Source organism: Mesoplodon densirostris, chromosome 3, assembly GCF_025265405.1.
Source record: "Mesoplodon densirostris isolate mMesDen1 chromosome 3, mMesDen1 primary haplotype, whole genome shotgun sequence".
Lineage (NCBI taxonomy): Eukaryota > Metazoa > Chordata > Mammalia > Artiodactyla > Ziphiidae > Mesoplodon > Mesoplodon densirostris.
The window spans coordinates 91,251,776-91,278,406 of NC_082663.1; the positions used below are offsets into that span (position 1 = coordinate 91,251,776).

Here is a 26,631-nt window from a genome sequence, read left to right on the forward strand (position 1 = left end):
CAGTAGAAAGAAAATCAGCAAGGACAGAAAGAATCCTATCGACCAACTGAATCTAGTTAACATTTATAAAGTGTTCCATCCACAACAACAGAAAACACATTCTTTTGAAGTGCACAAACACTTACCAAGATAGATCGTATTTTAGGTCATAAAACAACCTTAACAACTGTAAAAGAATTGAAGTGTTGCAAAATGCATTCTGACTATAATGGAATTAAACTAGAAATCAATAAAAGAAAAACGACAGAAAAATCTTTAAACACTTGGAATTTAAAATACAGTCCTAAATTCACTACTCAAAGGACAATTCTCAAGGGGAATAAAAAATGTTGAACTAAATAAAAATGAAAATACAACTTAGCAAAATCTGTGGGATACTGCTAAAGCAGTGCTTAGAGGTAAATTTATAGTATTAAAATTCTTATACTATAAGAAAAGAAGTTTCAAATAAATAAAGCTCATGAAACTAGAAAAAGAACAAAATAATCCAATGCAAGCATTAAAAAATAATAAAGACCAGAAATTAATGAGACAAAGTATAAAAACAATAGAGAAAAATCAATTAAAATCTGTTTCTTTGAAAAGATTAATAAAATTGATAAAACTCTAGCAAGTCTGACAAAGGGAAATAGAAGACACCAACTATCAATATGAGGATTTCAAGACAGGATATTTATAGACTATTCAGAAATTAAAAGGATAATAAAGGAACACTAAAATAACCCCCTACACACGTAAATTCAATAATTTGATTAAATGGACAAATTCCTAACACCAAAAGATAAAATATATAACAATTAGTCATAACTATCAAAGAAATTGAATTAGTAGTTTAAAACCTTTTAAAAGAGAAATCTCCACACCCATGGTTTTACTGGCCAAAGTGGGAACAATTTGATCAAGAAAATAAAGTAGTATGGATTACAGCCCAGGGTGGAAACTTAATATCAATGAGTCCATACTGATAGAAACAAACGATTAAATAAAGTAACAAATGGGAGAGAAGAGACAAATCTGTGCAGAAGAATTTCAAATAATTTATGTAGATACTCCAACCTCAAGGAAGGGAAGCATAACTCCCCACTCCTTAAGGGCAGTCTGTGCACAGTGACTTCCTTCTGAAGAGGACTGTATGGAAAGTGGGGAAAAAGAGTAACTTTACAACAGAGAAACGTGACACATACCACCTCAGCCAGGTGATCAAGATCAACATCAATATTCATAAATCATTTGCTGGTAGTACATACTCTCAATGAAATGTGATGAAAACAACACTTGACCTGTGTGGGGTCTTCCTCCCCCTAACCTATGACTCCAGTCTTATCATGAGGAAAACATAAGACAAATGCCAGTAGTGGGACATCATATGGAATATCTAACTAGTACTAAAACTGTTCTAAAACAATGTCTATTTTCAAAATAAAATAAGATAAAAAATAGAGGGGGAGAGGATCAAAAATCATTAGAAAAAAATGGGGGAAAGAGAGAAACAGGCAATTCACAAAAAAAAGATATAAAAATTGTTAAATATGTGAAAAGCTGTTCAATTTCACTTATATTAGAGAAATACAAATTAAAACATTTCTAATTTTGTCTTTGCAGAACATCTTTCCTCTTTTGGAAATAGCCTTTAACCTTTTGTTAAAAAGTGTTCTTCCACCCCACTCCATCCCAGTAGTTCTAGTTAACAGGGTCAGTCATAACCACTTGATACATACCAAGCACTCCGTTAATGTCAGCTAGTAAATTGTTATTTGACTTGTGGCAAAACCCACATTTGAGAAAATTTCTGTTCATGGACAGCTTGAAATTGAAACACAGTCCCCTTCTAGGTTTGGGAGTTTGGAAAGAGGGTAATAGTGACCATAGTGGGCATAACGGAGGCAGCAATGCTGGCCGGGGAATTATACATATATCAGGATCCTCTATTAGGTCAGGCCCAGGATATATGATACACAGCTACACAGAGAGGTACTCTGACCCTGCTCCCCCTTTCTTACTTGCATGATCGATACCTATCACAATGGCTATCACAGTGACAATTATGAGCTGGTATTAGTTTGATTTCTAGGTCAGACATCAGGAAAATCTATTTAGATTCTCTCTCTCTCTCTCTCTCTCTCTCTCACACACACACACACACACACACACACACACACACACACACTGTTCACCATAAAACTAACAGTTATGCAGGGAAGAACATCTCACTTCAAGGGCTGCTTGAGCCACATACATTTATCTGTTCCAGGCTCTGAGAATATGCTCATTTGTAGGTTTCAGCTGATTGGGCTGCCTACACAGTGGTGGATGTTGAAATCCACCTTGTAATATCAGACATCCCCAATTCTTTTTTTCTTAGCAAACTGTGGTTTACAGACCTTGATTTGGTTTCTAATATTGTAGCCATGGTGGCTTAGTTTAGGATCAAGTATAGAAATTCCCAGATAGATCAGCATTTGCAAGTGGGCTCAGGGAGAGGCCACTGATAATGGTCAATTTCTAGAAGTCTTGTGACACTGATTTAACATAAGCTGCCCAGGAGATTGCAGGAGATATCAGAATGTGAACTTACTAACTAAAAATGAAATACAACTGTCATGGGAACTAGAAGACCCACAGTCAGAATGAAGAGCTTTTCCCTCTTTATAATCTTTATAAAGTTTATGTGATTAAAAGGTTATCTGAACATAAAAATTTTAGCAACAGGCAATAGATAAATCAAATGATTGTTACTATCAGGGCTGATGTGTCCAAATCTCCATGGACATAGTCTTGCCCTAGAGACAGTATTCAAAGTATGATGCCTAAGATTCCCTCTCATTAAGAACCCATTGAGATGGACACTGCCAATGTTATCCTTGATAACTCTCCTTTGTGTGTGCAGGGAAGGATCCCAAACTACACTCCATGACTCTCCTTTTCTGGATTTCCTGGGCTGACATGACAGGTACGGATATAAACATCATCCAAACTTTATAGTTCTGAAGGGCTAGAAAGTTATCTCTTTTGCAGGATAATTTGCCCATCAAAGATACAGTAGTTATGCTCATTTTACAGTTTGTCTCATAAAGCAATCCATTTCCTTCATTTCTAAGTTCTTGAGGGCCACCTCTATATATAGCTCTCTATACACACCAAATCTAGCTTCTGACAAGCACAGCACTTTCAATTTGTTTCCATATGGAGAAAAGCATGTAAGAAATTTGTTTCCATATGGAGAAAAACATGTAAGAAAAGCATGGATAATAGCCTTAGAAATTTATCTTTATATTATGAAATGCAATAGATAGGTGCAAAAATATTGAGTTGCCAAGTTAAATTAATTATAAAAGATATATCCATAAAATAATCAAAGCAAAAATTTGTTCTTAGTCTAGACGGCATTCAATCCTTTTGGATCATTCATCATGTTTTCTGTAACTTAATTGATTTTTAATATTTGATGCATTTTATCTTATTAACTGTATAATAGCGATCAGCATCAGATGAGGGTAAATTTGTTTCCAGAATGAGTGATTAATGTCCTAAAACCCTTTTGTGAAGACCATAGCACATATCTGAGTGAGAGATCCAAGCATGTTAACAATACCAAAGGAACTATGTTATCAGCTAAAAATTGTTCAAATGCTGGCAGCTGCACATTATTCTTCTTAAACTTTTCATGTATGAGATAGTGGCAAATCTCAACTATTTTTCAAATAGGCAAAGTTTAAAATTATGAAATGTCATTTACTCATTTGCAATTTTATGTTTTGACCATTTGCCAGGCTAACTTCCTTTCTCACATGGCACTTACTTTAAAGCTCACGATACGTTAGTTGTATGAAATAGCTTGCCTGCTGGAAGGATTCTGGAAAGAAGACACCATTCCATCTTGGTTTTGGTTCATACAGGCTAATGTTCTGACTCCGGAGAGGAGACGAGGCTGAAGTCAAACTATGCTCTGGGTGTGGATAATTGGTTCTGTATTTAAGCCAGTAACTCCTGCACAGTCACTCTACCCTGGAGCTGTTCTTCTGGATATTCATCGTGTTTTTGGCCCAGCATTTTTGAACAAATGCCCAAGTTTCACAGAATTTCTGCTTTATGAGGTCTGCCTCACCAAGGTAGAACACTGAAAATCCATTCTCTTTAGCAGTGAGGAAACAGGCATATGACCTATATGTCTCCCTCAATCACTCTGTCATGTGAAACTTTGATTGGGAAGTCAACAACTCAAAGAAGGACGCTCTGGGGGCCCTATTTGACTGGTGGGGATAATGACTAAGATGTATGGCTTTTGAGGGTGGCAGTGGTTGCACGGTTGAGTTCTGGACTGGCAGTGGCCTTACTACCAACAGCATTTGAGCTTTTGGCACCAGTGTGAACAAAGCACCCAGTCTTGTTGGTGTCAGTGGCAGCATCGTGGTAGTTTCTTTAGACCATTCTTGTTGGAAGCTTGGCTGCCGGCATGGTTCTTTAGCCTTTACCATTCTGTAGCCTACAAAGTAGTCTTTTAATAAACTCACTTTCTGTTTAATCCTCAGACTGAGAGTCTGTGGTTACAAGTAAGAACTCTGACTATAATGTAAAACTGGTAGATATAAACCTAGAAATTTCAGGGGCCCTGACAAGAAGATAAATTTGAAAATAAAGTTAGCATAAAAGAGAGGATGACTGAATGATCAAGAGTTAGGAACAGACTGAGATTTGATGAGTACCTGGATCCAGCCTTGCCTGAAGCTAATATTGAATAGCTATGTAAGCCAATAAATAAATTCCTTTTTTTTTCTTTTTGCACAGATCATTTTGGGTTGGATTATTTGTCATTGAAGTTGAATGCATTCTGATTAATACAGGTTCTTGATTAATATCTATCTATATCTATACTTATGGCAGGAGTATCAAAGAATTTGTGGGTATTTTAAGACCACTATAGTGACACAGCTGGTCAGTGACAGAGTTGGGATTCAAACCTAGGAAGTGTGACTCTTACATACTATGTCAAAAGGGATCTATTAATAAGAATATGATATACATATATATGTATATGCCCAAAATTAGACACTAAAATTTATATAGAGCAGTGATTTTTAATTTTTCTTTTTAGCAGCAGACCCTTTAAAGAGATAAGTTTTTTTTAAGAAAAGTAAAGCATATTTTAAAAAAAATCTCCTATTGATGAAGGTTGGATTTGGGATGGGGTTGGGGTGGGGAGGCACCCTGTCCACTCAGCCATGGTCCAAACCCTGAAACACCTCAGGAATCTCAGAGGAAGCTCTAGATCTCTTCAAAGTGCCAGTTTTAAACTGTTTATACATGAAAATTCAGGGATTTATGAAGACGTTCAATATGCAGGGTTGGTGAGAAAAGCAAATTAAAAAGCAGTATGTGCACCATGGTCCCATTTTTGTTAAAAAAAAAAAAAAAGCAACCCCACCTATATATGAAAAAATACAAAGGAAAACACATGATAATATTAATGGACTGGTGGGCTTGCAGGTGATTTTAATTAAAAAAATTTTTTATCTGAATTTATTAAGATTATCTTTGTATGGAGAAAATCAAGGCTTTTTTGTTAAGCTCAACCGTTCTAAGATGACTTCCCCTATACTTAAACCCTGATGTCACTACTTTAAAATAATATGTTGACAACTTTTGATACTGAATCAAATTAATTTTTCAAAGTTATCAGTAAACTGAGAGACATAATCAGTGATGTCTGGGAAATTATGCATGTAGCATATATTTAGCAGCATGCTGACACTTAGGAGTATTTCAGTCCTGAACTGAACTTAGAATTCTTGGTTATTCCCTTTTATTCTGTTGAATAGAAACCCCAAAATGGCTTCATAGCTTTTGAACCAGCCAAGGAATATTTGTCCCTTTCAAAAACATGGAATGTGAATAGACACTGTGGCTTTTAGATGCAAATAGATAATTTATTTGATACAGAGACCTCATCTCTCACCTCCTCTCTCATCAATGCCCTTTGCAATCTCACTGAGATAGATGTTCAGGCCTAGTCATTGGATCTGTTCTGGTTCAGTGGTGTACAAAATTAGCTTCTATGCAGATAACATCCTTCTACGTTTGCATGAAGAAGAGAAAATTATTATTGGTCCTTCATTATCACCACTAAAGATTTTGCCTTTTTGATTAAAAACTGTAATTTTTTAAGTCATTGAAACAGACAGAGATACAAACTCTGTATTATTTTTTTTTAGTTTTTCCTTTGCAAAAAACTTAATCTTGTTCCATAAAACAGATTCTTTACAACTTACTGCTTTTATGAGACTGTTTATTTACCTTTCTACAATTTTGACCATTTAGGTATGCTAAAGTTATAAAGTATGCTTATTCAGACCTTAAGTTTTCAGGTATGGATGACCGAGGGCAATAATTTCGTCAAACTCTGTGTTGTTCTCCCCTCCAATACATGACATCAGCGTTTGTGTATTTAAAGACAGCTGTAATGAGAAAAATCATGGCATACTGGAGTTGTAAGGGGTCTTGGAGATCATATGGACTTGTTTTTGTCTTTTTTTTTGTGGTACGCGGGCCTCTCACTGCTGTGGCCTCTCCCATTGCGGAGCACAGGCTCTGGATGCTCAGGCTCAGCGGCCATGGCTCATGGGCCCAGCCACTCTGCGGCATGTGGGATCTTCCCGGACCGGGGCACGAACCCGTGTCCCCTGCGTCGTCAGGTGGACTCTCAACCACTGTGTCAACAGGGAAGCCCCATATGGGCTTGTTTTGCTGGTAAAGAAACATACACTGCAAAAGTTGTGACTTGTCAGAGTTACATAATACAGAGTAGGATGACCAGACTAGAATCCAGCTCTACTTACTTTGGGGCAGTTCTAGTGCAATCATGCTATACTACTTGTTATGAGAGAGCTTCCTAAAAATTCCCAAATGGGCTTGAGACCTCTGGTGTTTCTATGAGATGATTTTTTTTTCTTATGGGAACATGGAATTATTAGCTCATGACCATTGTTTTTCAGCAAAGTATCCCAGGGTCACAGGGCCCTTTTCTGAAAAAGAGGCTGTATGTCTGGAGTGTGAGTATGTGGGTAATATCTGTGCAACTCCTGCAATGAATCTATAATTGAATTTCTCATTGAGGTCACAGTTTTACCTTGTGGAAAATAATAAAAAGGGTCAGAATACACCCTTCTTTATGTGGGGAGCCCCCCACCGTGATAGAGACTTGGATTTAGAACTATGAAAAAACATTTTCTGTCATATACTCCACAGCTGCCACCTAAGAGACCTCAGCTCTGGGGCTCAGAACAGTTCAGACAAGATTCTCACCATTAGACAAAGAACTAGGAGCAACTATTAATTGGGAATTCATAGGGAATGAAGGGAGTATGAAATGCTCTATCTGTTGATATCCTGTTAATTCTTTCTCATTGCAATAAAAAGAAATTTAACCCAAACAGGAGGTAATTCCTGTAAGTGTAGGAGATTTCTACAATAACTCTATGATAGCATTCTATGATGTAAAGAAGCAATTTTATTTTATGTGATTCTCTTAACAGTTCTGTGATATTAGCACAGATGAGAACAATGCGGTCCAGAGAAATGGAACAACAGGACTCAGTTGAAGTTCTGACTCTGCACAGGGAACTGCTCCTCAAGCTCTTAGTCATTGTTGATGCAGCTATAGGAATCTTACAGACATGGAAACAATCAGTTCAAAAAAACATAAAGATTAAACAACAGGAAGTATTCTGTTAAAGGCAAAAATCCCATGACCTACCTACATAGTCAAAATACTGTCCTCACAGAGGCAGAGAGGCTGAGAGTGGCTTCTTTTCATTCCGGCTTTTGGATATGAATTTGTAACTTTGAGAGACTATTCTATTCTCTCCGCTGAGAGAATGAGAAGTCTAAGAAAATGAAAATGTTTATTTTAAAAACTGTATCCGCAAAGGGGATACACACCACTCAGTGTGTCATTGGGGTATTACATTTGAAAGCAACTGGATTTCGACATGTCCTTATGGTTGATAGACTTAAAAAGTGGTACAACTAAAAATGAAGGTCTTCCACCCTGTGGTGAAGTATACTTTAAGGTTCTGCTGCAAAATCTTTGATAGCATCTGGAGAGAGGTTCACAGACTGTCAATCTGCAAAGCTGTCCAGACGAGCTTCCCACACATCAAGCTGACCTAAAGCAGAGTGCTATGCTGACAATTACCAGAAGATTGAGACACTAGTTTACTAGTTAGAGGATTCGATAGTTTCACTTTTATTCATTCAAATTACTCACAGATCCAGTTCTTATAGGTTTAGTTTAATTTCATTCAGGTTGTATAATTTGCACGGCTGATTTAGCAAAATAATTACTTTTTTCTGGTAAAAAATCCTTTTATAACATTCATTCTTTCATTTAATATTCACAGCAAATATTTATTAAGTTAGACTTGCAAATTTTGTCTCTCTTTTATCTAAATGTCTTTCTAGATATTTATACTCTTCCCTCCATCTAGAAATATCCTTTTACCCTTTTTCTTTTCTAGCTAACTCCTCCTTCTCCTGCAGACTAATCTCTTCTGAAAAGACTTTCTTAGTCCACAAATTACTTTGATGCCAATACCTTTATTTACTCCCTGCTGGGAATAGATGATCTTCACTGGGGAAGAACATGTCATGTGAAAAAAGAAGAATCGGTTTGTAAACGGACATACAAAGGAAGCCGTGCCTGCAAGGGAGAAGGAAAAGGAACAGCTAGAGAGATACAAGAAAAACCAGGAGAGAAGCCAAGGAACCACTGTTTCCAGACATAGAGCATAGTGAGCCTTGTTCACTGCTGCAGAGAAAACAAGTAAGCTAAGAAGTGAAAACAATCATTGGTTTATATTTGTATTTCCTTCAATGCACATAGAGTACACTGGAATGATTCATAAAAATCTAAGAACAGTGGTTACCTACAGAGGAGAGTAGTCTCTGGGCAGATAAGGAATATGGATGGAAGGTTGACTTTTACATTTTGCATACCTTCTAAAGTTACTGAGTTTTGAATTATGTTAATGTAATACATATTCAGTAAATTAAATCAGAATATGTAATATATATTCAGTAAATTAAATTAGAATTATGTTAATGTAACACATATTCAGTAAATTAATTAACATTAATTAGACTAACTGTAATACATTAATGTTCATATCAAATTAACAAAATATACAAACTTCTAAAATTTTTATATGAAATTAAAATTGAGTTTAATGGGTCAAATGATCTAATCAACACTTGCATGAAATTTGTACAATAAATTCTTGTGAAAATAATTTTTTCCTTTGTTTATTATACTGAATTGGAAAACAGAGGATGTTTTCCAATTGTATAAGGCATTTTCTTGATTTCACAAAGCTTCTGGAATCCTTTTATTTTAAAGTAAATGAAATGAAATACAAGATTTATGTATACCTAATGAGGTATCACATTTTTATGTTCATCATGGAGTTTATATAAGAATGAAGAATGTTAAAAACACAACTTTCCTTTGGGAAAATGAAATAATGAAAATGATAGAATTTTTCTATTTTCCAAGGAATACTTGTCAAAGTACTTGTGTCCAAAATATCCCATCAGATAGGCTAAGGATTTTTTTTCTTATTTTATATGTGGTATATTCTAACATTATGGGTTCTTAGCGCTGCCTATATGGACACTTTTTTTTTTTTTTTTTTTTTTGCGGTACGCGGGCCTCTCACTGTTGTGGCCTCTCCTGTTGCGGAGCACAGGCTCCGGACGCGCAGGCTCAGCGGCCATGGCTCACGGGCCCAGCCGCTCCGCGGCACGTGGGATCTTCCCAGACCGGGGCACGAGCCGGCGTCCCCTGCATCGGCAGGCGGACTCTCATCCACTGCGCCACCAGGGAAGCCCTATATGGACACTTTTTTAACGCACTGGTTACATATTATCATTTCTGTGTATTCAAGCTTTCAAAATGTTTCTATGCCATTTGCTGCAGTCACTTTCTCTTTCTGTATCAAACCCACTGTGTGGGGTCTTGGGATGACATCTAACCTGTCAGACCCTCCTTTCTGGGCTTATTTGTAGCTAAACAAGAGATTGTTTTTCACTGATTTTAGCTGAGCCACCCAAAATAAATTCCAATTTATTTTTATTTTTTAATTAAAATCTAGAGTTAGGAAATTCCCTGAAGTTCAGTAAAAATGACAGTATCTATTCTTTTTAAGAAGTATGTAAAATACTTGTTTATATAACAACTTTTCTAAAACTTCCAAAAGAATTTTCCAAGAAGTTAACAGTTTTTAACTTTTTAAAAATAAGACTTCCTTCCAATGGTTAAATTTCACACTTTTACCTAAGAGAAATCCTTAGGTTGTGTATTACATTATATAGTCCCAAAGGGTGATAAAGGGACATACTCCAACCTTAGAGTGGTCTTTTGAAGTCTAGTAGGCATATGTGAGTCCTTAAGGGGAAAAAATGTCAAAAGCCTAACATTTGATTCATTCTCCATTTTAAGCACAATTATAACATTATAATCTAGATTTTATTAGCCATAAGAGAAAAAAACTGATTTCCATAATTTTTCTTTTGAAGATAAAGTCCCAATCAAATAATTTTTCTACTATTTATATCGAAATTTTGTTTTTCTGATTAGGACACTTAGGACAGGCTAGCCTATCTTGCAGTAGTAAACGAATCCTGAAATCTCTATGACTCAACACAGCAAAGGTTTATTTCCTGTTCATAAAATGCTAATGCAAGAATGAGACTGTCCACCATGCAGTGACTCAGGGATTCAGGCAGCTCCCATCTTGTGGGTTTGCCATCGCAACAGGTGGCCGTCATTGCTGTGGTAGAGGTACCTTCCACTCCACTTTCAGGCCAGTGGCCAGAATTAGCCACATGGCCACAACCAACCATAAGGGAAGTTGTAACATGCTATTTTTCCTTGTGTTCAGGAAGAGAAAATGAAATAGACTAGGTGAACACAAAGCATTGCCTTTGCCACAGTTTTAAGTGTAAACCCTTTGAAAGTACTTTTTCTAGTACCAAATATTCTTGGAAAAGGAGAACCTCTATAACTGAAACCAAATTAGAGCTGTTACTCATCTCTGATTCCTTCTGTTTATGATGGAAATGTTTCAACCAACCATGTACTCACATACAACTGAACACCCAGTCATGGAATTTGTGAACAGCCCTGGTGTGTTACTGCTTTCAAGATTTAATGACATAATTTGTTTTATTTTAATTGGATATTGCAAATAAGGAGGGACTGCAGATGTAAGAAGATATCAGTTTTTAGTATTGCCAAGCAGAGAGAGAGTCTCCAGCCGTGACTTTTGTGTAGCTTTTAAAAATATTACTGTCAAAAATGGTTTGGGGCTTCCCTGGTGGCGCAGTGGTTGAGAGTCCGCCTGCTGATGCAGGGGACACAGGTTCGTGCCCCAGTCCGGGAAGATCCCACATGCGGCGGAGCGGCTGGGCCCGTGAGCCATGGCCGCTGAGCCTGTGCGTCCGGAGCCTGTGCTCCGCAACGGGAGAGGCCACAACAGTGAGAGGCCCGCATACCCCACCCCCCAAAAAGTGGTTTGCATGCCTCTGATAATAAAACGTAAACGTTTTACTGCATTAAGCATTTGATGGAGTTGAGAACCTACATTAACAAAAATGAAATTATATCTAATAAAAATACTCTATAAACATCACAGAGATAAATGAGGTATTTTCATAACTTAAAATTCTCTCTTGTCTGGGAGCATTTTTAACCTAAAATAAGAACCCAAATTTCCCCAAATTTTATAGTTTCAGGCTATTTTGAATTTCACCAGAATGAATTTTTTTAAAACAAAAGCTTCTCTTCCAAACTTTAAAGTGCAGTCAGAGAAGGCTGAGACATTTGCTGTTGGTTTGCTTTATTAATGTGAAGACATCCTGGGTACAAAAGAGAATCAATGGCCATATATCTAACATACCTATACTCTTCCTTGCCTCACAGGGCACTTGGAATGGACCATATAGCTGTCATTTGAGGTTTGTGGGTTGACCTACTGGGTACAACATAAGGGCTATATACAGTAGCTGGCCTGGCAGGTCTGAGCATTGGTACAATATTTATGAGTTTCAGCGTGGCTCCTGGACCCCTTATAGCCTCAAATAAGTAACAGGTAAAACCCTGAAAAGTAACTTTACTGTTGGAAGTGAGGCAAACTTACTTTAGCCAAAATAATAAATAAATAAATAAATAGATAGATAGATAGATAAACAGAGAAGCAAGAAAATTAAGCTTTAAAAAATTTCCACAAAAGAGATTTCTTATCTCACATTGCTATTAACAACACTGATGGCAAAATCTAACTTGAGAAACAAGGGGAAAAGCACATTTTGAAATTTGAGCTCCCATTGACTCAGAAATAGCCAAAAGATAAAGATTTTTGTTTGTTAATTCCTGCCAGCAGCCTTAGTTACCAAGTCATAACTGTAGACAGGGGAACTAAAAGCAATTTTTATAGGGAAGAGGAAAAGAAATCAGAGAAAGTAGCTTCTTCTGTAAGCTATTCCTCCTAGTCTCAAAACATGGACAGAAGACATATTTTTGCAATGTACTAAAATATAAGCCACAGAAATCATTAAACCCAATGGTCAGAGGAGCCCAGAGAGAGCCAGCCATGGAACACTGTGTGGCCAGTACCATTCAGGGGACCAAATTGGGTTAAGGCTTCCCATGGCCAGCATAGCCATTGGAATCAAGATGGGCAGCATGATAAGAGAAATTTGGGAGACATCTGGAGGGGTCCTTAAACTTAAGGCTCAAAGAACTAGTCATGGGCCTTCTAGCTGGTGGTCCAAGGTTGTGGTCCCTTTGAAGATCAGGCACCTATAGGAAATGTTCTAGTGGTTTATTTTTTTAATTTATATATGTATATGTAATTATATGCATGTAACTCCCAGGTAAAATGAGATTACTAGTTAATAAGACTGTACCTATAGTAGACTTATTCATTATTTTCATAAACAAATCCTAGGGAACATTTGGGATATATACATAACCATATACCTAAGCTGGCAGTTCAGTAAACATTTTTATTATTTACCTGTCTTTTCCAAAATTATGAATTAAATAACTCTTTGAGATATTATAAAAACTATAACACCTCCTTGACCCAGATACAGCCATTTGATAATCTAGGGTCCTGATAATATTCCATAATCAAGGGTTGTTCCATAATTGACAACCTTAGAGAGACAGGTCCCTCAGTGGCTTCTGAGCAGGGATCAGGGCTGGCTTTGATATCTGCAGAGTGTTGCACCTGCAAAGAATGGCTTTGGCTGATCAATAATGTGGTGAGTAGGTTAACTGTCACCAGACAGGACCTTTTGGAAGGAATGTACTCATCCATTCACCCTTCCTTTCACACATTCAAGAGTATCTACTGAATGCCTACGTTGCACAGGCTTGGGTATAAGTAAGACCTAATCCTTGCCTTCAGATGATTACAACTTAGAAGGATGATAAGTGAGTGACCAATGTAAAGCAAATGGAGCAAGTAATTTGAAGGAATGAACAAAGCTAGCATTCAGTTGTTAAGAAAATCAGATAAGTTATGAGAACTCAAGCAAGCAAGGATGGTGAGGTGGAAAGGGTTTTGTAACCAAGCAGACCTCTCAAGAAAGGGCTCTGAGGGCTTATCTGCAACAACTCCTTCAGTGAACTTTGTCACCCTAGCAGAACTGGCCACTCCCAACTTTATCCTCTGTTGTACCAGGAACAACTTTCAGTACAGATAGCTTTAATTTGGTTGCTAGTTTAATTTGGTTGCTATATTTTGTTTATTTTTCCCCCTCAAAACTCTGTCTTATTCATCTTTGAATCACCATCACCTAGTGTAGTATGTTTAGGATTTAGATTACAGATTATTTCATCTGATCCAGTGGTTGATATTGGACTAGGGGTTGTCTGGCCTTTGAGGGTGTATCAGCTATGAAGGCAGCTGAAATAATTAGGTTGTCTCCACACAGATTAATGATAACTAGGATACATTTTTTTCTACTCCAGAGTACTTTGCACAATGCTCTCAAGGATATAGTATTTGCTCAATAAATACACAGTTACTTGCTATTTAGACAAGCTAAGCCAAGTACTAGTGCTTGCTTTACTTGCCAGCTGATGGTTGCTCTTCAAAGTGGATGTAAAGGAAGTGAAAAAAGAGTAACAGGAAACATACCCTTGGCTCTTAAGTATATAGAAAAAATGATCATTCATTTTCATAATAAAAGAAATGTAAATTAAAACCATATTGAGATATCATTTTTCACCGAATCAATCATTGGCAAACACTGGGAAACTTAAATAACACTATTTTTAAGAAAATGCAAGTGTAAAACTAGTACAAACTAGAAAAGTAGTTTCTGGAAGGCAATTTGACAATATCTATCAGAATTACAAATGTATATACCCTTTTACTCAGGAATTCCACTTCTAAGGATGTTGGCATCAATATTCCCATATGGGGAAAATGATGAGCCAGAAAATTATTCAGTACATCAGTGTCTGCAAGAGCAAAATATTGGAAAAACCTAAATATGTAGTCAGTAGGTGTCTAGTTCAATAAATAATGGCACAAGGTACAGTGAAATACTATGCAGCCATAAACAGAATGGGGATGCCTTCTGTGTTTGTACTGGTGGAATAATCAGTAAGATATGCTAAGGGGAGATAAGAAAGGTACAGAGGGCCTCCCTCGTGGCGCAGTGGTTGAGAGTCCGCCTGCTGATGCAGGGGACACGGGTTCATGCCCCGATCCGGGAGGATCCCACATGCCGTGGAGCGGCTGGGCCCGTGAGCCATGGTCGCTGAGCCTGTGCATCCGGAGCCTGTTCTCCGCAACGGGAGAAGCCACAACAGTGAAAGGCCTGCGTACCGCAAAAAAAAAAAAAAAAAAAAAAAAAAGAAAGGTACAGAACAATGTTGTAATTATGCTATTCTTTTTTTAAAGAGCTGTTTTTTAAAATTAATTAATTAATTATATTTTTGGCAGCATTAGGTCTTCATTTCTGCACATGGGCTTTCTCTAGTTGCAGCGAGCAGGGGCTACTCTTTGCTGTGGTACACGGACTTCTCACTGCAGTGGCTTCTCTTGCTTCAGAGCACGGGCTCTAGGCATGCAGGCTTCAGTAGTTGTGGCACACTGGCTCAGTAGTTGTGGTTCGTGGGCTCTACAGCACAGGCTCAGTAGTTGTGGAGCACAGGCTTAGTTGCTCCGCAGCATGTGGAAGCTTCCTGGACCAGGGCTGGAACCCGTGTCCCCTGCATTGGCAGGTGGATTCTTAACAACTGTGCCACCAGGGAAGTCCTGAATTATGCTCTTCTTCACGTAAAATAAGGGGAAAAAGAATGTATGTGTATGCTTGTATATGCAGAAGGTATCTTTGGAAGATGCCAGAAGAAACTAGTAACATTGATTGCCCTTGAGGAGGGCTGAGAGGCAGGAATGGGAAGGAGAGTTTTCCCTGTGTATCCTTTTACATTTTTGGAAGGTAGAACCTTATTACTACATGGCCTATAAAAAAATAAATGACAATAAACACACTAAATTGGATGCTATCCTGGCAGGGAGCTGCCGTTGCCATGGTCACCTGCTGCAGCTGTTACATTGGTGTGGTCACCTACAGTGACATCTGCTGGTACTTCCCAACAGCTCTTTTAGGTCAGTGTTTTTAAAACTGCTAGTTTGAAAGTGGGCCATGAAATCACTTTAGTGGGTTCAACTAGCATTCAAAAAAAGAAGGAAAGAAATAGAGTGTAGAATGAAATAGAATAGAAAATTTCAGGGTTCATAACCAGTAGTGAAAGTAAGTCCTACTGTGTAAACTTTTGTTTGGTTTATTTGTATATGTGCTCTGATATAACACATCTTTCTTACTCTGCTCAAAAATGTTATAAAGCCACCATCCTCAGTGGTGACCTTTTTCTAGCCAATCTAGACTTCCACAGTTCTCCCTGAGCAACCAATATATTTATTGGGAAGTCCTGAAGGTCCCATGCTGGTTGGGCCAGGATTTTCAGACCATGGATGTAGGGCTCCCAGATTCGCAGGCTGGTCCCTCTGCTTATGTCTCCATTACTACTGTACACAATGCCTATTCATGCAGGCTCCAGGCTGTGTGTCTCCTCACATGAAAGCACATCCATTCTCTTTAGGAGAGTACATCCCACCTCATGGAATACTGTGCTGTGAACAAGGATGTTTGGGGTCTAGATGGAGTAACTGGGACTAAGAGCCAACGTGGAGTCCTTCAGGGATCCTGAGATTATGACCCTGTAGCAACTTCCCTTCTCAGATCGACCCCAATGCCTTGGATCATGCAGCTGCACTCAGCAGTGCCCTTCTCTCCATCTCTGCTTACTCCAGTCTAGCTTCCTTCAAGACCCTGCCCAGTACTACTTCCTCCATGGAACATCCCTAATTCCCCCAGTCTAAAGTGATTTCTCATGTAGCTTCATGCTCTCTTGATGGCAAATGAAAGAAACTCAGTGCAAACTGGTCTTAAGCAAAGAGGGGGAATTAGCTTAACTAATTGAGAAGTTCAAGAATAGGTTAGATGCACAGGCTAAAAAGGTACCATCAGGACTCAGTCTCTCTGTCTCTCCCTCTCTCTCTTTCTTTCTCTCTACCTCTTTCTCGCTCTTCCTTTCCCCTGTCTACTCCTCCCCCATCCCCTTGCTTTCCTCTGTGTTGGCTTAATTCTTGAATAGACCCTTCTTTCATGGTGGCAAAATGTCTTCTAGGAGCTCAATGATTATGTCCAACAAGCTGAATTCCAATAGGAAGAGAAGTCAATTTTTTTTCATGACCGTACCAAGAGTCCCATGGATGTGTCTTACTGGCCTAACTTGAGCCATGTGCCAAACACTGAGTCAGTTGTTGCAGCTATGAGATTAGAATCCACTGATTGGCCAATCTCAGATTACTACTCACCCCTGGAGACCAGCCTGCCCAGGTGTGGAGAACAGCTACATAGAGTGTGGAAAAGGGATGGTTCCTCAAATATATATTAGACGTGCTGTCACCTGAAGGAGAGCAATGACAAAACAGGCAAAACCAATAAATGTCTTTGTCAAATTGTAATCTGTACAGTGAAAATGCCAACAACCTAAGTATGTTTTCCTGTGTTAATACCTTACTTATGTGAGAATGAATCATTTAAGATAAAAATGTCAGGGAAGTGAGATTAACATTTCAATTCTTATTGAATTGAATAAGTTATCTCATTCAATTGTTTTTCATATTTCAGGCTTCTCCATGATGTGTTTTCCCTTAGGATTCTATTTAGATCTCCCACTAACTAAACCTTATGAAGAACTGAATAATTCATCAGTTTATAAAATCTATATCAATTATAAAAATACTGAATTCATTGTTTTTTTGACCCATTATTTTTGGTCAAATACTTTAATCACAGTAGAAATTTAAGTTTATAAAAGAAGACCAAAGCACACTTTGAGGAGCACATATGTCGCTTCTGCTTTTGCTCATTCTTTCTCAGGAAACAGAAAATATTTCTAAAGGGAAACATCTTAACACATCCGGTGTGATTTTCTAGTTATCCAGTTTAAGCCAAAAAAAGGTGGTGTCATCTGTTTTTCTTTTATATATTTTGAAACATGAGTCTCTGAAAGCTATTTCCTAACATATGTCAATTTAACATCTGCCAGTTCCTAACTGATTGCCAGAAACAGCCGCGCTGGTAGCCCCCTGCAATGGTACCAAGGTATTTCCCATTAGAACTGTTTTCACTTCGGAGTTGTCAGTAATGTTTTTACTCTAGGGGTAGCCTATTTCCTTAACTTGAAGGAGACGTGAGTTGGCAGCATAGAGCAGGAGGAATAAATAGGATGATATATTTACAGTTATACAGGGGTATAGCGGAGAAAGGTTTCAAAAAGAAGTATTAGATAAGAAAGTCCATGTCATAGGTTATGGATTAAACAGCTTCTGGCAAAGCATGCTTCACTATACCACATCTTAATTTCTTCTTGTTATTCAATATAAAGAGTGTTTGCAAGCAGAATTAAGATGTATTAACAATATCTAAGGGTACCCAACCATGTCCAAAGCTTCTCTTATATTTCTTCTCCTTTTTAATCCTTTGATGGAATTTAAAGTGCATCAGTGAGCTTCCATTTCTGTCTGGGAATTCATAATAGAATGATATTTTGACATTTATTTTGAAATAGGGAGCCTAAGTGCTGGTCCTGGGACAGATCAATATTTTTACCTGCCCCAAGACAATCTGGTGTTGAATTTAGCAGTTCAACAATTTGCAGACCTAGCAATTCAGGGGCCTCTAAATAATTAGTGTCATTTATTCTCTTTAATACATTTTCCCCACCCTCATAACATTACTGCATTTTGTTTCATTGGACTTTAAAGGAAAGGTATCACGGTGGGCTCATCAAGGTCAAGGCTATCTGCACGTCGTTACTTCTGTATACTCAGTGTCAAACTCAGTGCTTACACAGTCAGTGTGGAATGAATTAATCAATCCTGTCCTGAAATTCTGAGATCCAACATTTGCTCTTAGAGACCTCAAATTCAGGCAACTTGAATAGTCTTACATAAATTATAAATCCATGAAACTGACTTTGATAAAGAAAAAAGAAATAAGTTCTAGGGCTTGGACTTCCACAGGAAAAGTTTAATGGCAGTTTTCTCTAAATAAATTTGGGAACTCATATGTACTCTACACCAAATACCATTTATGGTAGTGGCCACTCAAAAACATTTCAATGAATATAGTGGTTTTGAGGGGATTGTGGAATGAGAAGGAGTTTTGGTGACTGATGGAGTTGAAATAACTGGATCCACTCCTTACAAAGTTATTTAACCTCTACTTCCCTGTCCTCAAAATAGGCAGAACAACACTACCATGCAGGGCTGTTGTAATTAATTGAGCACAATAATAAAAAAAAAGCTTAGCCAAGTGCCTAGATTTGTGGTCACTCACTAAGTGGTAGTTATTATGATGCTTATTATAACCACTCCTGATAATAGCTGTTCTGATATTATATAGCACAGAATATATATATATATATATGTGTATATATATATATATATATATATATATATATACACATATATATATATATATGTTATATATATATATATATACACACATATATATATATATATATATATATGTTATATATAAAGCAAAGCTTTAAAGCTTAGTAAGTAAAAGCCAAACTCTACCCAGTTCTATGTTCGTCACTGTTGCAGAATGGTAAATTATGTTCCTTTTTCTGTCATATCTTCAGCAGTGGGACCTAGCAAGGTCTAAATTTTGGCATGGCTAATAGGACATGGCCCTAATAAACGTCATGCCATGAGGTCTCTGTGGTTGACCCAGGTATCATTAATGGTAGTGAGAGAAGAGACATGCTTAGTATTTCAAACAATGTTTCCCCTGTTGGAATGACATCTCCCCAGTCTACGACATATTATCCTACAGATACAAGCGTATATTTGCATTTTGTAAATCACAGTCAAAGACTGAGCAGAACAGTCTCAGGTTAATTCTTAATGTGATGCAAAAGCAGGTTTCCAAGGGAGCCCTCCCTGCCTCTCTCCCTTCATTTCTCCTTTCTTTCTTACGATGTGCCAGGCACTGTGCATACAAAGAATATTTACAGTTGATTGGATAGCAGATAAGAGATTCCAATATTTTTTCTATCTTGACCTTTTCAGGAAAAGGTGAAAGTCATTCTATGAAGAGTTAAGTGCTGTAAAAATACACTGACTCTTGATTCACTAAAGAGATGCTATGAGTTATGTCTTCAGAACTTTTTGATGCATGAATAGTTGCCATAATCCTCCTTAACAAAATGGATAGAGTGTAAAAGGAACGAGATGATAGAAGTTATTTTCCAAAATTATTTAACAGTATGAGCTAAAAGTAAGGGTGAAAGTTGTACTTCTACCCAACCATTAGGCTCATGCTTTTCCAGCAATAGTTCATCTCCAAAGTTATGGATTAAAGTGATACATTATGTGCTTAGCTGTTGGTGGCAATGTAAATTGATACAGCCACTATGGAGAACAGTATGGAGGTTCCTTAAAAAACTAAAAATAGAGCTACCATATGACCCAGCAATCCCACTACTGGGCATATACCCTGAGAAAACCATAATTCAAAAAGAGTCATGTACCACAATGTTCATTGCAGCTCTATTTACAATAGCCAGGACATGGAAGCAACCAAAGTGTCCATCGACAGATGAATGGATAAAGAAGATGGCACATATACACAATGGAATATTACTCAGCCATAAAAAGAAACGAAATTGAGTTATTTGTAGTGAGGTCGATGGACCTAGAGTCTGTCATACAGAGTGAAGTAAGTCAGAAAGAGAAAACCAAATACTGTGTGCTAACACATATATATGGAATCTGAAAAAAAAATATGGTTATGAAGAACATAGGGGCAGGACAGGAATAAAAACACAGATGTAGAGAATGGACTTTAGGAAACAGGGAGGGGGAAGAGTAAGCTGGGACAAAATGAGAGAGTGGCATGGACTTATATATACTACCAAATGTAAAAGAGATGGCTAGTAGGAAGCAGCCGCATAGCACAGGGAGATCAGTTCTGTGCTTTGTGTCCACCTAGAGGGATGGGATAGGGAGGGTGGGAGGGAGACGCAAGAGGGAGGAGACATGGAGATATAAGTGTATGTATAGCTGATTCACTTTGTTATAAAGCAGAAACTAACACACCATTGTAAAGCAATTATACTCCAATAAAGATGTTAAAAAAAATTATGTGCTTAGGAGTTTACCTACTTTTAGAGAAAAAAGAGGCCTACATATGCTACATTGTATGACCAAGTAGAGCATTTAAATGCAATCTACATATAGGCATAATTCTAGCCAACACCTTTTAATAGATAAATAACTTGTTTATAGATTATATATATTGATTTCTCTGAAATATAAGAAGTCTCTTGAGACTTATTTTTAGGATCACACATTCTCATAAAAATGACCTCTGGGGGACTTCCCTGGTGGTCCAGTGGTTAAGAATCTGTCTTCCAATGCAGGGGACATGGGTTCAATCCCTGGTCAGGGAACTAAGATCCCATGTGCTGTGGGGCAACTAAGTCCACGTGCCACAACTACTGAGCCCAAGCACCACAACTAGAGCACCCGAATGCCGCAACTACAGAGCCCATGCACTCTGGAGTCCACACTCTACTATTAGAGAGAAGCCCATGTACTGCAATGAAGAGCCCATGCACTGCAACGAAAGATCCTCTGTGCTGAAACTAAGACCCAACGCAGCCAAAGATAAATAAATAAATAAATATTAAAAAGAAATGACCTCTGCAGTACACTGATTAGATGTACAAAATCTGGAAGTCCCCTGAAACCTGCCAGAGACAGAGAGAAAGTCAAAGTAGTTTTGAATGTCGCTGTTTCATGGATTTTAAGATAATTTCCTTCCTGGGAAAAAATGAAGACCAATATTGATCTGATTCACTATTTTCACAATTCATATCCTATTAAAGGTAATTATTATATACTATCCAGTCAAATTACTTAACAGTAGTCCATCACTTTTTTCTTAAAACTTCCACTTCTTGCTCTGTACATTTTTAAATAAAGTTGTAGTTCACTCTAGATTTAACTGGATTTTATAGAGGTAGATATGATACCATGGCTAATAAATGTAAACAAGATGAAATTCAAATTATAATTTTTACTGGTCTCTAGCAATACCATTCATACACCCAAGTTTTTCCACACTATTCCAATCAAATGTTCTATCTTCACAACTTTCCTTTGCTTTCTCTCCTGGATAATGTATTATCTTCTTGTTTAATCTAGGCCTGAAACATTAAATTTCTATACCTTTTCTGCCTCTCTTCTCTTTCTAGTTATCTATTTCTGTATAAAAAACTGCCCCCCCCAAAAAAAGCTGCCCCAAAACTTGTTAGCTTAAAACAACAACAATCATTGATTCAAAGAGATGGAAAGATGTCCCATTCTTTTGGATTGGAAGAATTAATATTGTTAAAATGGCCATGCTACCCAAAGCAATCGACAATTTTATATGATCCCTATCAAATTACCCATTACATTTTTCACAGAACTAGAACAAATAATCCTCAAATTTATATGGAACCACAAAAGACCCAGAATTGCTAAAGCAATCCAGAGGATAAAGAACAAAGCTGGAGGCATAATCCTCCCAGACTTCAGATAATATGACAAAGGTACAGCAATCAAAACAGCAAGGTATTGGCACAAAAACAGACATATAGATAAATGGAACACAATAGAGAGCCCAGAAATAAACCTACACACCTATGGTCAATTAATCTTTGACAAAGTAGACAAGAATATACAATGGAGAAAAGACAATCTCTTCAGCAAGTGGTGTTGGGAAAGCTGGATGGTCTCATGTAAATTAATGAAGTTAGAACACTGCCTCACACCATATACAAAAATAAACTCAAAGTGGCTTAAGGCTAAATATAAGACAAAACACCATAAAACTCCTAGAAGAGAACATAGGCAAAATATTCTGATATAAATTGTAGCAATAATTTCTCATATCAGTCTCCCAAGGCAAAAGAAATAAAAGCAGAAATAAACAAATGGACCCTAATATAACTTAAAAGCTTTTTTATAGCAAAGGAAACAATAAACAAAATGAAAAGACAAACTATGGACTGGGAGAAAATATTTGCAAATGATACGACTGACAAGGAGTTAATTTGCAAAATATACAAACAGATCACACAACTCAATACTAAAAAAACCAAATAACCCACATAATCAAAAATGGGCAGAAGACCTCAATAGACATATCTCCAAAGAAGACATACAGATGGCCGAGAAGCACAGGTATAGACCCTCTACATTGCTAATTATTAGGGAAATGCAAGTCAAAACTACAATGAGATATCATCTCACACCAGTCAGAATTTCATCATCAAAAAGTTTACAAATAATAAATGCTGGAGATGGTGTGGAGAAAAGGGAACCCTGTTGGTAGGAATGTAAATTGGTATAGTCACTATGGAGAACAGTATGGAAGTTCCTTAAAAAACTAAAAATAGAGTTACCATATGATCCAGCAATACCATTCCTGGGCATATATCCAGAAAAGACGAAAACTCCAATTCAAAAAAATACATGCACCCAATGTTCATAGCAGCACTCTTTATAATAGCCAAGACATGGAAACAACCTAAGTGTCCATCAACAGATGAGTGGATAAAGAGGATGTAGTATATATACACAATGGAATATTACTCGGTCAAAAAAAAGAATGAAATATTGCCATTTGCAGCAACATGAATTGACCTAGAGATTATCATACTGAGTGAAGTAAGCCAGACAGAGAAAGACAAATATTATATGATATCACTTATATGTGGAAACTAAAAATTAATACAAATGAACTTATTTACAAAACAGAAACAGACTCACAGACGTGGAAAATAACTTACGGCTACCAAAGGGGAAAGAGTGGGGGAGGGATAAATTAGGAGTATGGGTTTAACAGATACACAACCCTATACATAAAATAAACAGCAAGGATTTACTGTATAGCACAGGGAATTATATTCAACTAACCTATAATAGAAAAGAATCGGAAAAAAATATATGTATAACTAAATCACTTTTCTGTACACCTGAAACTAACACAATATTGTAAATCAACTATACTTCAGTAAAAAATTTAATAAAACAACAATAATGTATTATTATTTTATTAATTGCTCCCAAATCTGCAATTTGGGTAAGACCCAGCAGTGTCAGTTTTCCTCTGCTCCACATGATGTCAGCTGGCTTAGCTCAAGATGGTTCAATTACATTGAGTGAGATACTGCTGGCTGGCAGCTGGAAGCTTAGCTGGGTTGTTGGTTGGGGGCCTTTGTTCCTCTCCATGTGGATCTCCCTGCAGGGTGTCTTGGGTTTCATCACAGCGCAGTCACTGAGTAACAAAAAAGATTGTTCCAAGAGGTCCAGAAAGAAGTTGAAAGACTTTTTATGACCTAGCCTCATGAGTCTCAGAATGCCACCTTTGCCACACTGATCAAGCAAGGCACTAAGACTATTGAGATTCAAGGAGAGAAGCAGTCTCTTAATGGAAGGAGTAGTAAAGAGTTTGAAGGCATTTTTACTCTACCATGTCCTGTCTTTATCCAAGTTCTGCTGAATTTACTATCAAGACATCTCTCAAATCCATTCCTCATGTTTTCCTCTACCTAAATCTTCTTATGCAGAGCAGAAAGAGAAAATCATGTTGGCAGTGCCAACAGATCAGGGAAAGAGATGATGTAAGATCCTTGCAGCAATGTGTTGGTCTGTCTCCAAACAGCTACAAAGGCAGCTTTGAATAAGTTGAGACACTGGAACACGTGTCTTTAAAGGGAAAATATGCTTTCAAGGGAGGTCCTCACCATTGTCATTGTCATTTTTTTCTTATAATCATCCTTAAAATCATTCACTAAACTCTTCCTTCTACTCTGTGGAGTGATTTTCAATGACTGTATATGGATATTTACAAAGAAAAAAGTAGAGACACATTTGCTGATACCTTGGATTTCTTTTAAAAAAGATCTGGGCCAACAACCATGACTTATCCTACACTTTCTAAAAAGGAACAGAAAATTAATGATGATTCATTTATGATAAATATATTATAGCTGAATTTGATTTTTTTTTAAAGTGCTATAGGTACATTTGCCCACTGTGTAATAAATATAGATGGGAGCCCCATGACCATTTTATGAGATGTGGAGTATGATTTTTACTGTTTAAATATTATAGATATATCTCATTGTTGAAACTTGATTTTTATGGCAAATTACCTGGAAAGTTTTTGTGTCTCTTATTTAGGATTATGACCCTCAGTTACGATGCTAATCTTATGAGGGAAAGTGATCTGTGTTACCACAGATCTCTATATGGCATGATTTCCAGGAAAGCACTGTGGACATGAACAAGGACTGTCTGTACTGTTCCAGGAAGTGAAAACAATACAATCCAGCATTTGAGGGAACACTGAAATGCACCCTACAACCAACCACTGGATCAGGGTGCAAGACAAGTGAGGATTCTAATGGAACTTGGGGAAGAACACTAAATGGAATTTAATATATTGTTCCCTAACTTATCTTTCTTTATGTCTCTATAGGAGATTAATTATTTTCCTTAATCCTGTGACAAAAAGAATTGGAGGAGACAGGAAGACCAAGAACAATTTGGCTCTAAGTTAATTTTCAATAAATGAGTAATGAACTTCATCAGGACAAATTTCAGGAGATTGATCAAGATGGCAGAGTAGGAGGACATGGAATTCACCTCAAAAATAGAACAATTCTCACTGAAATCTAACTGGAAACTGGCAGAAAGACTCCTGTGCAAACAAGGCTGTAAGAAAGATCCACAAGGAATAGGAAGGTAAGAGAAGTGATCAGGTCAGGACCTGTGCCCCTAGGAGGAGACTCAGAAGAAAAGGGAAATTACACAGCAGGAGATCCATCCTGGGGAGTGAATGGTTTGAGCCAAATATTGGGCACCACATTTCTGGGGTCCAACTCAGGGAAGATGAGCCCCCTCGGTATGTTGGAGGTGTGCTGGGACTAACAGGAGGGCTGTGTGGAGCCTGGACTCTGCACTGGCTTGTCCTCAAGGCAGGGAGGAGAGGGCAGATTGAGGAGTGCTTCAGTGGCTGCAAGGTTTCCTGTGACAGCCCCAGCATGTGCCCCAGCCTGAGCTGAGCAAACGATCCAGCCCTGCTTACTTCACCTCACAGGTCAACACTAGACTGAGGGCTGCAACAACTGTGGATAGAGCTCGGCCATGGGATGCAGAGGTGACTTGGACCTGGGGAGGTGTCAGAGGGGGGTGGGGACAGCCACTGCTGGTGCTTACACAGGGAGTTCACCAGGGGTAATATTGATCTCTGATAGCACAGTCCCTGCCCCATACACACTGAGACCCTATGCAGGGCTGCATGTCCCTCAGTGCAGATCCACAACGGGGCAGGGGCAATGGAGGCTTGGGGAAGTGATTATTTGTGAGGAACAAAGGAGACTCAGGCCTGAGGCTGTGTCTGAGCAGGGTGAGGGCAGCAACTGCTGCCACTTGCACAGGTGGAGCATTACAGACAGTTTGGACCTCTGTCTGCAGCTGCCCATAACAGCCCCATCTCTTAACCAGCCAAGAGCCTGCATGGACCCCTCTTGCTCCAACAATGCTCCCCTCAGGGGCAAGGGTGCTGCTGCTGGGAGAGGAGAGAACATACACTTAAAAGGAACAGAGCCAGCTTGGGCCTGACCCACAGAGCTTCTGCTCCAACAAGTTGGGATCAGACCCCACACCCAATAGTGCAGTTATGGCCACTGAGCAGTGGGGAAACCCTGCTTCACACTTGGCTCTGGCCCTAGCCCATCTCCAGCCCCACCTCCTACCAAACTTATAGATGCCAGCAAACCCTGAAGAAAGACGTGACTTGTTTTCAAGTCAAATCCAGCTCTCCCAGCAAAGGCACTGGAGAACAAGAAGGGTACAAGGATGCTCCCACATAAAGAGATCCCTTCAAGACCACAGTAGGTAACTGTTTCACTAAATTCAT

The 26,631-nt window shown here is 38.0% G+C and overlaps 1 protein-coding gene across 1 annotated transcript in view; it reads right to left on the reverse strand.

Moving 5' to 3' along the window:
* PJA2 (praja ring finger ubiquitin ligase 2) overlaps positions 1-17,004 on the reverse strand; it is a 126,278-nt gene extending 109,274 nt beyond the window's left edge. Inside the window, exon 1 of the mRNA XM_060093235.1 lies at positions 16,956-17,004. The gene's annotated coding sequence lies outside the window, so the exon portion shown is untranslated. The remainder of the gene's footprint in view (positions 1-16,955) is intronic.
* Between the last annotated feature and the right edge of the window lie 9,627 nt (positions 17,005-26,631).